The sequence below is a fragment of the Nyctereutes procyonoides genome, unplaced genomic scaffold, assembly GCF_905146905.1.
Source record: "Nyctereutes procyonoides isolate TBG_1078 unplaced genomic scaffold, NYPRO_anot_genome, whole genome shotgun sequence".
Taxonomy (NCBI): Eukaryota; Metazoa; Chordata; class Mammalia; order Carnivora; family Canidae; genus Nyctereutes; species Nyctereutes procyonoides.
In genome coordinates, this window is record NW_026575092.1 from 66,510 (window position 1) to 82,342 (window position 15,833).

Genomic DNA, 15,833 nt, shown 5'->3' on the forward strand with positions numbered 1-15,833 from the left:
CGCCGCCAGCGCAGTTTCCGGGTGTCGGTGGCGGAGAGGCCGGAGCGTCGGGTCAGAGGCGCAGAGGCTGCAGCGGCCAGGAGCGACCCCCGCCCCCTCCCCGCTCGCCCTGGTGAGTCCGGGGTCAGGGGGGAGGGGGGGAGGGGCGGCGGGGTCGAGATGCGAGCGGGCGGCGGGCGCCTTCCGTGGTCCCACGCCCCTGGTTGCCTTTGCGCTGTCCCGCTTCAGAACCCTTTGCCTTCCCGGTTCTAAGCCCCGCACCCTACCCCCCTCGGAGCCGAGCCTTCAGCCCGCACAGCCCCTGCTGACCGCCCCCTCCATCTTCTCCCGACGGGGACCCGGGGACCCGAGCCCAGCACGTACCCCCACCCCTCACCTCTGTGTTGTGTAAATGCAGCCACACTCTTGACCCCCTGCTAGTCCAGTTCCAACCCCGAGCGCAGACACATCCCTCCTCCGCCCTCTGAAGCGTCACACCCTCACCCCTCAACCCCTGTGGCAATCCCGGTGCTCCACGCCAACCTCCTCTGAGCCCCACCGCCATGGCTTTCCCCTTTTCCGACTCAGCTTTCTTATCCCAGTCCCCGAAGGTCTGCTCAGCCCTACCACCCCACCTCCACCCACCCTTATTCAATGCCTGCCATCCAGCGGATGCCCTGCTGAGCTCACCCCCTTCTTGATAGCTCTGATCTCAGCCCTATCCCAAGTCTTCTATGTATCTTCTTGTCCACACCGACTCAACCCCTCACTTCCCAGCCATCCTGAGAACACTTCATCTTTGCTAAACTGCGCCCGACTCTTGCCGCCCCAGTTCCTACCACCCCAACCCAATCTTCTTAAAATGAGGCCTCCATGCCCCCATCTCTTCCTCTCAGCTCTGTGTCCATTCTTCCCTTAATGCGGTCCCCATCTGATCTGAAGACTTAGTGCAGTCTCTTGCCAGCCCCACCTGCTGCCCCCCAACAGCCAATCCAGGTGCTTTTTCAGAGCCGGGTAGTTACTGAGCAGCTCGATTGGTACAGGGCCTCAGATGGTAAGTAAGTGTGGAGGAGTAGAGATCTATGTCCTGTGGTTCAAGAGGTTTTCCTGAATGTCTCCTCTCCTGTACCTGTCCTCAAGGATTGTGTTTCTAGCATTCATATTATGTTACTTGTGTTGGCTGCTGCAGTGGTACCTTGTCATCCAAATATCTGGAAGGTGAGGGATGGCTACTCATTCAGCCTGGGACAGTGGAAGCTTATCACTTCCTTTTGGACGATAATCTGTAGAAACTCAGGGGGTTGCACTATGTGGGGTTGGCTGTGGTCACAGACCCATGCCCATGAAGGTTTTCCTGGCATTTAGAGACGACCCTCACCCGGGGCTCCTCCCAGCCAGAGCTGATTGCAAGTTAGTCCCAGTACTGAACACAGGGAACACAGTACTAGACGTGATGTTACATGTTGTGAAGAGTGTAGGTGAGTGGATCCTGGGGAAGCTGATGGCTAGGTGGCTTTGGAGGTTTTTGAATTGCTTCCTCTTTTTGTAGGTGCTGGATCGTTGAGTTTTGACCATTTTGATTGCCCTTGAACTGAGAGAGCCAAGTTCCTCTAGAGTAGCTAGACATTCTTGAGGCACCCAGGCCCATTTGTTAACATTTATAATTTATAATTTCCTTGGGGTTTTGGATACACATCCCCTGTAAGTTCTGGTGACCAGGCCCCAAGGGATTGGCTGTTTGACAGTAATTGTAAAGGGCCCCAAAGAGGACCCATTGTCTTTGCTTGCCATTTATAGTCTCACTTCTTTGAAAATTGAATGCCTGTCTACCTTCACTATCCCTCCGTAAAGGTGTCTATCTTCTTCCCTTTCTTCTGCTTCCTGATCTCCCTCTCTCCTCCATCTCCCTCCTCCTTAAGCTCAACCCCCCCCAAAAAAAACCCCTCTTCTAAAAACCTAAAAACCTAAAACCCTCTTCTTCCTGTTTGAAGGGCTATGTCTGGCTTTTGTGGAAAGCAGATTCAACATATCGAAGGGAAATAAAAATGGAATCGGCAGCTTCGACTACGGCATCTTCCAGATCTACAGGCATTTCTGCTGCAAGGATTACTGGAGTCACTCAGAAAACATTTGCCACGAGGACTGTCAAGGTCTGGCCAGGGCCTCAGGGTGGGAAAGCTCTACTCACAGGACTTCTCTTCCTATTCAAAGTCTGGGAGTGTCCCCAGACGGACTGCCCATGGAGTCCAGAAATGTTTTTGCTGAGCAGAGGACTTGACAAGTGGCTGTAGTGCCCATCCACTTAGCAGATTCTTTGGTGTACAGGATCTAGAAAAGCTCTGCATAGTTAATAGCAGAGCAGGAGCAACAGCAGCAGCCAACATTTCTTGAGAGTGTGTCCTATACTAAGCACTTTACCTGCAGAGCCCATTTCACCCAGCGTTTCATGTGATGGAAACTATTATGATGCCCACTTTACAGATGAGCAAACTGAGGCTCATAGAACCAGTGCCGAATACCAGGCTGGTGGCCCTGAAGGCTCCACTCTAACCATCAAGTAATAACTTTGGCCAATGTCTGATTAAAGGCCAAGTGCAAACTGCCGACCTCAGAGCCGCTCCAGGAGGCTCCATAGTCCATGACTTGGACCTTCTCTCCTCTTTCATACTCTGATTCACATCCCTAGACTCTTCATCTGAAGAGCTTCCCTGATCAGGCAAGATTTACCTTGATCTCTATACTGCCGGTTTTGACATCTCCTTTCCCTAGAAACCCTCAAACGTGGCATGAACTACCATCTACCCTGACTAGGAAGTATGGGGGTAAACAGTTGTCCTGTCCCTCCTGCCCCCACCCCCGGCCACTCCCTGTCGCCATTGTGGGGATGTCTAAATAGGCCTCTGGGAGGGAGGCTTTGCCTAATCTGGAAATACTCAGCCCCTGGGGGGTACATGCCAGCGCAGGGGCAAGCCCAGCGAGCTGGAGCAAGCCTTGTCTGCCTCAGTCTTAGTCCTCTGTTGTCACAGGTTCTCTCTCTCTCTCTCTCTCTCTCTCTCTCTCTCTCTCTCTCTTCCTTCCAGACATACTGAGCCCCAATCTTCTCTCAGCCATCAGCTGTGCAAAAAAGATTGTGTCTGGAGCAGGGGGTATGAAGAACTGGTGGGGAGGACACTGTGGGACTAGGGTAGCAGCCAGAGCCCTGGGAAGGTTGTAGTGACAGAGAAAGGCACAGTAGGCAAGGACTAGACCCTTTTATAGCCTAGAAAAATGTGGGAGAGTGGCAGGGCTTGGAACTCTGACTTACAATACCCAGGACCTGGGTCTTTTTCTGATGTACTAAAATGATTTTAGAAGGGGGCGTTTGGGTGGCTCAGTCAGTTGAGGGTCCAACTCTTGATTTCCACTCAGGTCATGATCTCACAGTCATGGATCAAGCCCTGAGTCAGGCTCCACATTCAGCACAGTTGTGCTTGGGATTTCCCCTCTCCCTCTGATCCTCACCCGTTAGGGCTGTGTCATTCTCTCTCTCTCTCTCTCTCTCTCTCTCTCTCTCTCTCTCAAAATAAATAAATAAACAAATAAATATTTGGGCGCCTCGGTGGCTCAGTGGTTGATCATCTGCCTTCAGCTCAGGTGGTGATCCCCAGGGCCTGGGATCGAATCCCACATCAGGCAGCCTGCTTGTCCCTCTGCCCATGTCCCTGTCTCTCTCTGTGTGTCTCACATGAATAAATAAAATCTTTAAAAAAATAGATCTTTAAAAAAATAAATAAATAAAACTCTTTTGATGCAGTAACAAAGTAACTCGAGTGAGTAGAGGGAGCTGTATCCTGAGGGCACAAGGTGTCTCCCTGAGCTTACACAGGTGTGGCTAGACCTCAGGAAGGTAGTGGAAGCAGAGCTGGAAAGTGTCAGCCAGCTTTTCCTGGCAAGTTTCTGCCTCCTGGTCCATTTGCGTCACTACTTTCTTGGTAGAGAGCAGCATTCTCTCCTCCACATTTCACAGCACACAGTCTGGCTGCCCCAAGTGGATGGGCTAATGTCCTGAGCAGCAACAGAGACTGTCTAGGCTTAGTCCCTGTCCAAGTACCTGGGATAAAGAACCTGATTGGTTCAGTTTGGATGCTGATCCCTGCTTGGTTCCATCAGCTGGAGGCCTGGGAGCAATTGAGCTATACCATCACGGTTGCCACAGGGTCCCCTCTTGCTAATTGGCAGCAACATTTTCTGTAAATGTAAATGCTCCTGTCAGCATTTGTCCACGATGGTGGACATTAGGATGTTTACTTTACTTTTCTGAGCTTCAAACTGGATATATACAGAATGCAACTGGCTGTATATACAACTGGCCAGTTGACTACAACTGGCCTCCAGGCGTCTGTGAGGATGGAGGGAGTTAAGTGCCTTGCCTACTCTAGAAACACCACGCAGAAGGGACACTGATGGCTATTAGGGCTGACCTGTTCTGGAGGGAGAGTCAATGGTTGCACCTGAGATTGATTATTTTTTATTTACCTTTTAATTTATTTAGAAACTCTCAGCCTTCTACAATGGTGCTCTCATACTTCAGAGGAAGAGGAGGTTTTGAAAATGTGGAAGCATATCGGTTGGGGGAAGTAGAGGACAAAGACCACAGATAGGGGAAATTTAAGGGACGAATCAGAGGGCCAGGGGGAACAAAGCAGAGAGCTAGGAATGAAGGGGATTCTGAGCACTGCTCTAAGATCTGGGTCATGTAGGTGCAGAAGGAGCTTACTGAGTAGTAAAAACAAGAGCCAATCTGTTTTCTTTCCACAGGGTAGCATGGAGGTTGCACTGTGCAGGCCGGCCACTCTCCTACTGGATGACAGGATGTTTCTTGGGATGAGACAGGACACAGGGCTGCTGTAGAGTCATTCCAGAGCTCCTCTTCTCACTCAGGAATTCATTTCTCCTTCCTCTTGCCTCCGCTTCACGTTATTTTCTTTCCTTCCCATTTACGAATAAACCTGACCGGATCCCCCAGGAATAAATGGTTGTCTCGGGCTTCCTCCTTGTACCTGTCTGGGCCCAGGCCTCTGGTTCTGACTCTCATTTGCAAACCAAGAGGACCACAATGAAGAAGTTGTTATATTTGGATAATTATTAAAGCATTCCTTGTGCAAAGGATGTGTTGATTTATTCATTTTTAATTCTAGATATATTCCAGTACCTAACCTAAGAGTGTGGCAGGCACTAGAAGAAGGAAAATAAACCACAACTATTGTTCTTGAGGTGTTTATAAGCTACCCAGAGAAGCGGAGACATACTCAACTAATGGGTATAATAATTGAGTTGATACGTACAATGAATACAATGGATAATGAGATGGGTAATAAAATCTACAATTTTTGGTTTAAAACAGTATCAGGATCCCGGTCATTTCTCCAAAGCCAACTATTTTCAAAGTAAAAGAAGATGGGATCCCTGGGTGGCGCAGCGGTTTGGCGCCTGCCTTTGGCCCAGGGCGCGATCCTGGAGACCTGGGATCGAATCCCATGTCGGGCTCCCGGTGCATGGAGCCTGCGTCTCCCTCTGCCTGTGTCTCTGCCTCTCTCTCTCTCTCTCTCTCTCTTACTGTGTGCCTATCATGAATAATAAAAAAAAAAGTAAAAGAAGATTCCGAAGAAGATAATGGGTGGGGCTAAGGGTCTTGTATATTGAGGTGGAGAAAGAAAGTAGTGCTGGCTGGGGTCAAGAGATGGTGCCAGGTGCCAATGATTTGGGGGTGCTTTCAGAGAATGGGCTAAAATCTAGATGTTTAAGAAAATAAACGCATCTTTATTTGGGATCTGAAGGTGCTAATGTGGAGTAAAACATGCATAAGGACAATGCAAAGACAGAAAAGGGGCCCTTGGAGGAATGTCCTGCACATAGCTAACAACAGTGTTTGACTAAACTGTCCCACTTGGGCCACTGATATCCCTACTTCTGGGCCTTCACTTGTTTTCACAGACCAATAAAACATCAACAAAGTTAAGGCGGGGTTAAGATTTCCAACTTTTTATTTTAAAGCTCAAGTAAAAGCACTCATTAAAACTATCCTCTAGGGATCCCTGGTTGGCTCAGTGGTTTGGCGCCTGCCTTTGGCCTGGGGCGTGATCCTGGAGTCCGGGGATCCAGTCCCCTGTTGGGCTCCCTGCATGGGGCCTGCTTCTCGCTTCTCCCTCCTCCTGTGTCTCTGCCTCTCTCTCTCTCTCTCTCTCTCTCTCTCTCTGTGTCTATCATAAATAAATAAATAAATCTTTAAAAATAAATAAATAAATAAATAAATAACTATCCTCTATCAGCAACGCCTCATAAAACAATTTTTTAGCATGAAAAATGAAGGTCATATTTTTAGGATAATGGGATAGAGTTTGTTTTATATATATATATATATATAAATTTAGTTTACAAATAAATGAATTTTATATATATATATAGTAAACCCTGATTATATGGTCCTTTTCTTGTTTTGCCAAGGACTGGTGAAAACTTCATCAATGACCAGCTCCGGTCTGAAAACCACTGTTTAGAAACCCCAGGACATTTTTTAAAAAGATTTTAAGAATTTATTTATTCATGAGAGACACAGAGAGAGAGGCGGAGAGGTAGGCAGAGGGAGAAGCAGGCTCCCCCAGGGGAGCCCGAGGTGGGACGGATCCTGGCATCCCGGGATCACGCCCTAGCCCTAGCGGAGGGAAACCCCCAACCACTGAGCCAGCCAGGCGACCAGAGAAATCTAAATGTTTAAAGGTCAGTAGGGAACTACTAACTGCTTAGTACTCTAAATCTTCTCTGGCGGTGCCGCTGAAGCCAGTTGCTCTAAAGATGACCGCACCCTGGGATCCTGGAAGCTCACCCTTTGGACTCTACCCTAAAAATACACTGGAAGAGAGGAAGGAAACTCTAGGACTCTGGCGCGGTGGCGCTGCGGGAGGGGAAGTCGAGTTAGAGACCCGCCCAGAGTGGGGGGCCAGGGCGGGCGGGGGCGGGGCGGTCTCCCCCCACTCCCGCCGAGCCGGCCCCGCCCCCCGGACCGGCCTCTCTTGAAGAAGCGCGGGGGCACCTTGCGAGCAGTGACGGGAGGGTGGCGGAGTCGGTCTCTCGCGGTTCCCACCGAGAGTGATAAAACCTTGCTGGTGTGGGAGCTAAGTTCCGGACCCTCGGCCGAGGCCTTGCCCGCGAGCCGAGCCAGGATGGAGGGGGAGGGAGAAGGCCGCCCCCTCGGTGACCGGGAGCCCTGGAGACTGGCCCTAGCCCCTCAGGCGCTTTGTAGTCTCCGCTGAGAGGCACCCTGGTTCCAGAGGGGACCTCGGCGGCCTCTCAGCCCCAAGAGATTTTTGAGGGGCAGCGCTCCACAGCCAGCGCCTGTTGCCTTCTATGCTTTTCGAATCTTAGGGTTCCAGAGGAAAACCCGTTCGTGAAGTGAGAAGTGCTCGGGCTGCCTGTGCAGAGGGTTTAGGGAATATGAGGGAACGGGCAGTTTTGGTTTCTGGGCGTGAGATTTCATGTACGTATTTGGTGTGGGACCCCCGCAGCGCTCTCTGTTCACAGCGTTCTCCCAGTTCGGCCTTCTGTATTCGTAGGAGTCTTCCCAAACGCGGCAGTGGCCCGCCCTGGCTGCTGTGCCACCGTCAAGTTTTATTCAGCAAGGGATGCTCACAGAGCACAAAAGGCATGTCACGAGAAGCATCTGTTTCAGAATTCTCCAGTGAAGGTGGGTCCAAGTAGGAAATTCCTAACTCCGCTGGTACAAAGTGCTGAATTCTGTGATAACAGACTGGCATTCACGGAGCACTCCTGATTTACAGGATGCTTCCAGGTGCATTGCTACAGCGATCCTCTGGTTTCCTTGGGTGGCTGTGTTGGTTTTCTGTTTTTGTTTCACTTGTTTTCCTTTTTCTTAGACGAAGAAACTCGAACTCAGGATAGTTAAGTGGCTTGAAGAAACTCGAACTCAGGATAGTTAAGTGCCTTACTTAGGGTTCATGACAACAACTGGAAGCGAGAGATCAAACCCCAATTGATGTTAAATCCCCTGTCGGGGATCCTTGGGTGGCTCAGCGGTTTAGCGCCTGCCTTGGCCCAGGGCATGATCCTGGAGGCCCACATCGGGCTCACTGCATGGAGCCTGCTTCTCCCTCTGCTTGTGTCTGTTTTTCTCTCTTTGTCTCTCTCACGAATAAATAAATAAAATCCCTTTTCTAAAAAAGTAATGAATCCCGTGTCATTTTATGCTACCTCTTAAATTGGGAAATCTTCACAAGAAGAGTGTTGCTTATATTTACTATTATGTGAATTTATTTTTTTTAATTATATTTATTCATTTGAAAGAGAAGGAGACCACGAGAGGGAGAAGCTGACTCTCTGCTGAGGAGGGAGCCTGATGCAGGCAGGACTTGATCCCAAGACCCTGGGATCACAACCTGAGCCTAAGGCAGGTGCCCAACCATCTGAGCCATCCGGGCGCCCTCTTTATCTCTTTATTTATTTAACACAGAGCCTTGGGTTATTACTCCTGCTTTCCAAAATTGTTATCCAGTTTACTTATGTGTTCTTTAATACTTTGGCAACTACACATAGTTCCTGGTTGGGCTTTTTGTTGTAGTTTTTTTGCCTTTTATAAATACAGAAAAAAGAATAATGTCTTAAATCAAATAAATCAAGGAAAGGTCTAAGGCACCTGAGAACGTTTTTCAGTAGCATGAAGAAAATTGGTTGGCAAGCTTATCCAAGGTGACAGCTATCTCTCCAACTGGAGGCTCAGGGCCCTTCTGAAGCTTCCTTGTTGTCCAGAACAGCTCCTCTATGCCTCACTATTAGCCTCCCCTGCAGCTCTCAACATTTAAAAGTTTCTCTTCATTTCTCCTTCCCAGCAGGCAGCTTCAGCTAGAGAAAGTAGTTTCATTTTCTTATCATTCATTCTTTCATTCATTCGCTCAATCAACAACAGAATGTATTTGGTTCTAGGAATGAGAAAAGAATAAGAAATGGTTCCTTCAAGTACTAAAGGAGCTTATAAACTAGTGATAGAGAAGGATGCAGGAACAAAAAATGAAGAATTAATAGGGCAGCCCCGGTGGCTTAGTGGTTTAGCACCGCCCACGTGAAGCTCCCTGCGTGGAGCCTGCTTCTCCTCTCTGTGTCTCTGTCTCTCTCTGTGTCTCTAATAAATAAATAAATAATCTTTAAAAAAAAGAATTAATAGTGCTGGGACACCTAGGTGGCTCAGTGGTTGAGCTCAGGGCGTGATCCTGGGGTTGTGGGATCCAGTACTGCATTGGGCTCCCCAAGGGAACCTGCTTCTCCCTCTGCTTATGTCTCTACCTCTCTCTGTGTGTCTCTCATGACTAAATAAAACTTTAAAAAAATTAAAAAACAATAGTGCTATGACTTTATTTGCATTATTTAAATATTTATGAATATGTTAATATACTACATCCTGCCTAAAGTTGACATAGGCATTTAAGATGAAACTAGTGGATGTAAGAAATCCACCGCAGAATGTAAGTTATTTAGAGAGTTAACACTGGAGGCGTTTGCCTTCTCAAAGGAGCTATTTAATGCAAATAACCTCTAATTGTTTCGTTGCTTATTAAATTTATAGAAGTATGTATATTCCTTGTCCTAACAGGTTAGTAACTTGGGGAGAGGAGTGTTGCAGATTAAGGTCCTTTGTCCATGTTAGGTCCATCTTGTCTGCTCTTCAGGTTGTGTTCTCAGACAGGAGCTACAGGATGGGACAACAAAAACAATTTACTTCCTCTGCTCACCTACAACCCTATCATTTGCTTCTGGAGGGCTTCCTTGCTTTCATCGTCACTCTCACCACTAGAGGTGAAGGAAATCATCCAATTAATCAGAGGCCCTAGAAATGATGCAGAAAAGTACTGTAGCTTAAAAATGATAAATAACATTCATTTAGGGCTTACTATGAGCTCATTGCTTACAATGTTGTTCCCTATTTAATCTTCACAATCAGTTCATGAAATAGGTATTGATAACTGTCGGGTGTATACAAAACTAGCCTATGTGGCAGGTTGTGATATTTTTCGGTCTCTCTCTCCTGTCTTTAGGTTCATCTTGGCACCAAACATAAAGCGGTTCAACATCAGGCCCTTGCCCTAAAGAGCTCCCAATGCCAAGAATTGGCAAATTATTATTTGGTTTCAATGGATGATCAAAAAGGATCATCAAGGCAAACTTTATAGATTTTCTTTGACTAATCAGACTCACTTCAACATCGAAGTCTTGGACATTAGAGAAGAGAGAACTGGAAGTGGGGAGATGTGAGAGTCCTCTAAGTGGAAGGACCTGAACATTGGCCTGCCACCTAAAATTAATAATACTCTCAATGATTTGGGTGGCGGTGCCCATAATTTTCACCAATATTTGTAGGGTGTAGAATAAAAAACAATTGTCTATATCTAATAGTTCATTTGCAAGTCTTACTTGATTTTGAAGCTATAGGATACTTCAACTGTTAGCTAGGTTTGCTGGAGTTTAGTTTTTATTTCTAATAACAAGACATCTTGAGATCCTAGGAAGGACCTTTAATTGAAAATCCCAACAGCTTCAGGATCTTTCTGACCTTGAAGAAAGGGAAAATGAAGATACCACGGAACCCCTTCAGAAGCAGAGCCTGAAATTCTTCTGTGCATTAGAGGTGGTGTTGCCATCCTATGAGTGTAAGAGTCTTGGAGTTGGCATGGTCGAGGAGCCTTTGGATAAGCTGGAGGAAGGTCTGTTTACAGTGGAGGTAGAGGTGGAGGTAGAGTGGAGTGGAGGTAGAATCTTTCTAAAACTCATCTTTTCAGATCTTTTCAGATGATGACTTATCATCAAGTCCTTTCCCTTGCTGGGAAAGCCCTGGGTGGAGTTTTTCTGCCCTAAAATACAGGGGTTTTTTTTTGTTTGTTTTGTTTTGTTTTTTTTGTTTTTTATCATAGGCAATGCCTGAAAGAACCTTTAGCTTTAAAATTCAAAAGCTGACTTTCTGCCAAGAAGTTTAGGAAGAGGGAAGTAATATTTTTCCTATTTTTGTTTTTTTTTATTTATGATATCACACACACACACAGAGAGAGAGAGAGAGAGAGAGAGAGAGAGAGAGAGAGGCAGAAACACAGGCAGAGGGAGAAGCAGGCTCCATGCACCGGGAGCCCGACGTGGGATTCGATCCCGGGTCTCCAGGATCGCGCCCTGGGCCAAAGGCGGGCGCCAAACCGCTGCGCCACCCAGGGATCCCTATTTTTCCTATTTTTGGTTAAGAATTTGCCTTGTGCTAAAATAGTCCCAGTCCTTCAAATTCAGATCTCTTGTAGCCTTCAATTATGCCAGCAAAATTATCAACTAAAGATTTAAATAAACTCTTGTGTAAATGTTCAGTCCTTTGCCTCCTATAAAAGGGCTGCTGTGCAAAGAAACAAATATAGATTCCTAGGAAAGGTATTCCGATTGATACTGTTTTTTTCCCGGAGTTCATAGCACTTAAGCTCTGGGTTGTTTGTTTGTTTGTTTTTGAAGATTTTATTTATTTATTCATGAGACACACACACACACACACAGAGGGCAGAGACATAGGCAGAGGGAGATGCAGTCTTCATGCAAGGAGCCCAATGTGGGAGTAGATCCCGGGGACCCCAGGATCACGCCCTGGGCTGAAGGCAGACACTCAACCCCTTGCCACCCAGGTGTCCCTAGGCTTAGGGCTTTAAGGCAGGGACAGGGCTGTTAGCAAATAGGCTCCTGTGGGTGATGCTTAGGAAGAGACCAGGTCATGTGCACTAACACCAAACGTTTCTTACTGTGTGATTCCAGCCCTTGATGCACAGGAGAGTAGATTGGGTCTGTAGAGGTAGAGTTTCAACTTGTCCATTTGAAATCCGTGATGTGAGATTTGTGCCACCTTTTTGGCTTGCATCTCCCTTCTGGTACTTCAGGAACTTCTGGGAGAGATCAGGGCAGTAAGAATGTGCCCTTCCAGGATACACCTACAGCAGAGCCATTCCACCAAACTCTTGTGTTATGCCTGCCCTTAGTTGCTAAGATAATGATCTAAGAATCATGGATGCACTTTCCTTTTAAACATACAACAATAAAAATCAGTTATCATTCAGCTAGAAATTTTAAGTTCATTTGTTTTGTTTGGATTTAGGGCCATTATCATTTCTGATGAAAAGGAAAACAACCCAGAAGCTTCCTATAAAGAAGGCTATGTCTGATGCATTCCAGAAACTGTTGGTTGCGGTTTTAGGTAAGACTTGCTTGATTGTTCTTTTTTTTTTTTTTTTTGTCCTTAAAGTACTTCATGTTCCTTGAGCAAATAAACTCATTTTGAAAAGTTGGTTGGATGAAAACACTTCATATTCTTTTATTCACCAAATGCTTCCAAAGCGGCAATCTCAAATTTGTTCTTTGTTGTATGTGTGAGACAAATGACAGCAAATATTTTTGTCCCCAGTGTATAGATATACAGTGACTTGCCTCCACATAGGAAGTGTTTGACCCAATCTTCTTTCTTGATTGCTTGCCCATAACACAAAGTAGTGATATAGTGATTAGAAGCTTTGGGTATCTGTTGTCCATCTCTGTCTCTAGATTTCTTATGCAATTTTAGGTTTTATAGTCAAATTTGTAGGTATTTATTCTCTCTAGGCTGCTATTTCTTTATCTGCAAAGTAAGGTAATTCAATTTACATCATGAGGGATATTGTAAGAGTAAACGAGATGACGAATATAAAAAGGTTAGAACTATCCCTGGAACATGGTAAGCAGACAAAACATGTCAACTTCTTATCATTATTGTTTTCCTCTTGGAGAATTTATTAGATTATGTTTCTTGAATCAGTTTGGTTTCAGTTTTTGTTTCTGGCACTGACATATTGAGTAAATATGATTCTGATGTAATGATCAACCATGTTTTTGTGAATCTTGAAAGTGGTCATCCTATTGAATAGTGTTGATTGTATTCCCTATTGAGTTCTACAGTGCTGTGAATGTTACAGGCTGTGCTCAAAGGAAATTTTATTTTTTTAAATATTATTTTATTTATTTATTTATTTTCTTAGGGAGGCAGGGGAGGAGTAGAGGGAGAGGAAGAGAGAGCTAATCTTTAGCAGGCTCCAAGTCCAGCATGGACTCCAATGTGGGGCTTAGTCTCACAACCCTGAGATCATGACCTGAGCCAAAATCAAGAATCAGAGACTCAACAGACTAAGCTACCCAGGAGCCCCCTTTTTTTGTTTTTTTTTGTTTTTTTTGCCAATTTTATAATTAGTAGAGAGTCCCCAAATAGTTGCTCCCCTGCTTCAGAGCCTTGAGTGTTAAAGACTAAGAAATCCGGGCAGCCCTGGTGGCTCAGCGGTTTGGCGCCACCTTCTGCCCAGAGCCTGATCCTGGAGACCTGAGATTCAGTCCCAGGTCGGGCTCCCTGAATGGCGCCTGCTTCTCCCTCTACCTGTGTCGCTGCCTCTCTCTCTCTCTCTCTCTCTCTCTCTCTCTCTCTCTCAATCCCTCATGAGTGAATAAATAAAATCTAAAAAAAAACCTAAGAAATCTTAGCTAAGTATTAGAAGCTTTGTTTGCTTGTAAGAGTTGACCCTGACCCTGGATTGGTCACAGGTTTCCAGCTTGGGCAGCTCTTCCAGTGTAGATTGACTTCTGTGGTCATCAGTTGGAATCTCCATTAGCTGTCAACTCTGACAACCTTTAAGAACCAAACTAAACGTCTGGGTTGTTGGCCTTGCCCTAATATGCCAACCCTCGCCCTAATATGCTGTGGTATCCATATACACATTCAAAACTCCTTAGGCTAAAAAGTCTTGTAGCTCTAGTTTGCCTTAAGGGAAATTTTATTGCCTATAAGGTACATAGGCCCGTTTCTGCCAATAAAGTGTTCAGATGCATGCCCGCCCCCTCTCCAAAGTATTGTATATTGTATCTGCAAGGAGAGGAAAACTGGACTCCAGCTGGATTGAAAGCAGCAGGGAAGTGATCATCTCAAAAGGCTTCCAGAATAGAAGAATGGTGGTTGCCAGGGGCTGGGCTGTGGGTGGGATGGGGAGTTATTGTCGAATGGATACAGAATCTCAGTTTGGGCACATGAAAAGAAAAATGTTCTGGAAATGGTTGCACAACAATGTGAATGTACTTAATGCCACTGAACTATACCCTTAAAAATAGTTATTAGGAGAGACAGGGTCACGGATTTAGAAAGATACTTAATCCAGCCTCAAGATTGGTGTTGAATTAGGTAACATGTAGAAATCTCTTGAAGATACGTACATTTATGTCTGTATCTGCATATCTATCTGTATCTTTGTAGGTAGATAGATTATAGGTAAATAGAGACATGTTTTGGTGGGGGGGAAGATATGCTTTGGGGAGGAGATCTGGACAAACTGCTTTTAAATGTATTCTGGAAAAAATCTAAGGATATACAGGAATCTTTAGTATAAAAAAAAGGAAGGGTAATGAGAGAGAATAGAGCTATCAGATATTCAAGCATACGGTGCAGCATAATGATTTTTAAAGTGTGATTGGTTTATCAGTAAATGGGATGGAGGGACTTGTGGGTGGCTAGATGGGTCCAACATTGGACCTCTGATTTTGGCTTAGGTCATGATCTCAGGGTCCTAGGTCAAGCCCTGAATTGGGGGTTCCACACTTAGCAGGGAATCTGCTTGGGATTCTCTCCCTCTCCTTCTGCCCCTCCCCCTACCAGTGCCCTCACATACATTCTCTCTCTCTCTTTCTCTCTCTCTCTCTCTCTCACACACACACACACACACACACATATCTTTTTAAAAACTGAGATGGAGGAGTGCCTTGGTGGCTCAGTGAGTTAAGTGTCTGCCTTTGGTTCAGGTCATGATCCCAGGGTCCTGGAATCAAGCCCCAAAATCAGACTCCCTTGTTCAGTGGGGAGTCTGCTTTTATCTCTCCCTCTGCCCCTCCCCCCTGCTTATGTGCTCTCTCTCTCTCTCTCTCTCAAATAAAGTCTTTAAAAAATAGTTATGATAAAAACAGAAGTGTGAGATGAGAAAACTTCTAGGAAAATGCTTTTATTTTCTGCTTTTAAATTTCAAAAGAATGTCTAATGATGGGTTCTATACAGCAAATTTTATTTTTATTTTTTTATATAGCATAACACCCAGTACAGCACATTTTAGAACAAGAAAAACTCTGAATTGATCCTCTTTAACTTTATTACAGAAAGTGATAAAATAGCTGTGGAATACAGACCCTGTGAAGAGATTACAGATGCCAGAACCCAAGAGGAGCTACATGATTTAATTCAAGCACCAGGTTATTAAAGCTCAAGGGTTCCACAGCCACTATAACCATAATTTAAAGCAACTGACAGGATTTGGAAGACTATAGTTAGCTCTGTCATCTTTTGGGAAATGTGAAACTCTGAAACTCCTTTTGAGTGCAGGGAATTTCTGGGGCTTTTCTTGAAGCCTTGGCCCTTGGCTCTGACCCCTTATTTGAAATTTGGATAGCCAATTGCATCAGAGTGCTCCTAGAGTTTGGACATAGAAGAGGACACAGCCTTTTAGAGCTCCCCTCAAACAGAATCTCAGGGACTTGGGAACAGAGTAACTATGGTCTTAAGTGAGATAATGCTACAGCATTTGAAAACCTTTATGTGCATTGGGACACCTGAGTGACTCAGTGGTTGAGCATCTGCCTTGGGTTTGGGGCCTGATCCCAGGGTCCTGAGATGGAGTCCCACATCAGGCTCCTCTCAGGGCTCTGTGTGGCTCTCATGAATAAATAAAATATATATTTTTTAAAATTGTCTTTCAAATAAGGTATATTACCCAGATATCAGTATCACATAGACATCT

General features: G+C 45.6%; 1 pseudogene; it reads left to right on the plus strand.

The window, feature by feature from the left end:
• Window positions 1–5,304: 5,304 nt before the first annotated feature.
• On the plus strand, window positions 5,305–15,802 carry LOC129514734 (RAD52 motif-containing protein 1-like; annotated as a pseudogene).
• Window positions 15,803–15,833: the final 31 nt, after the last annotated feature.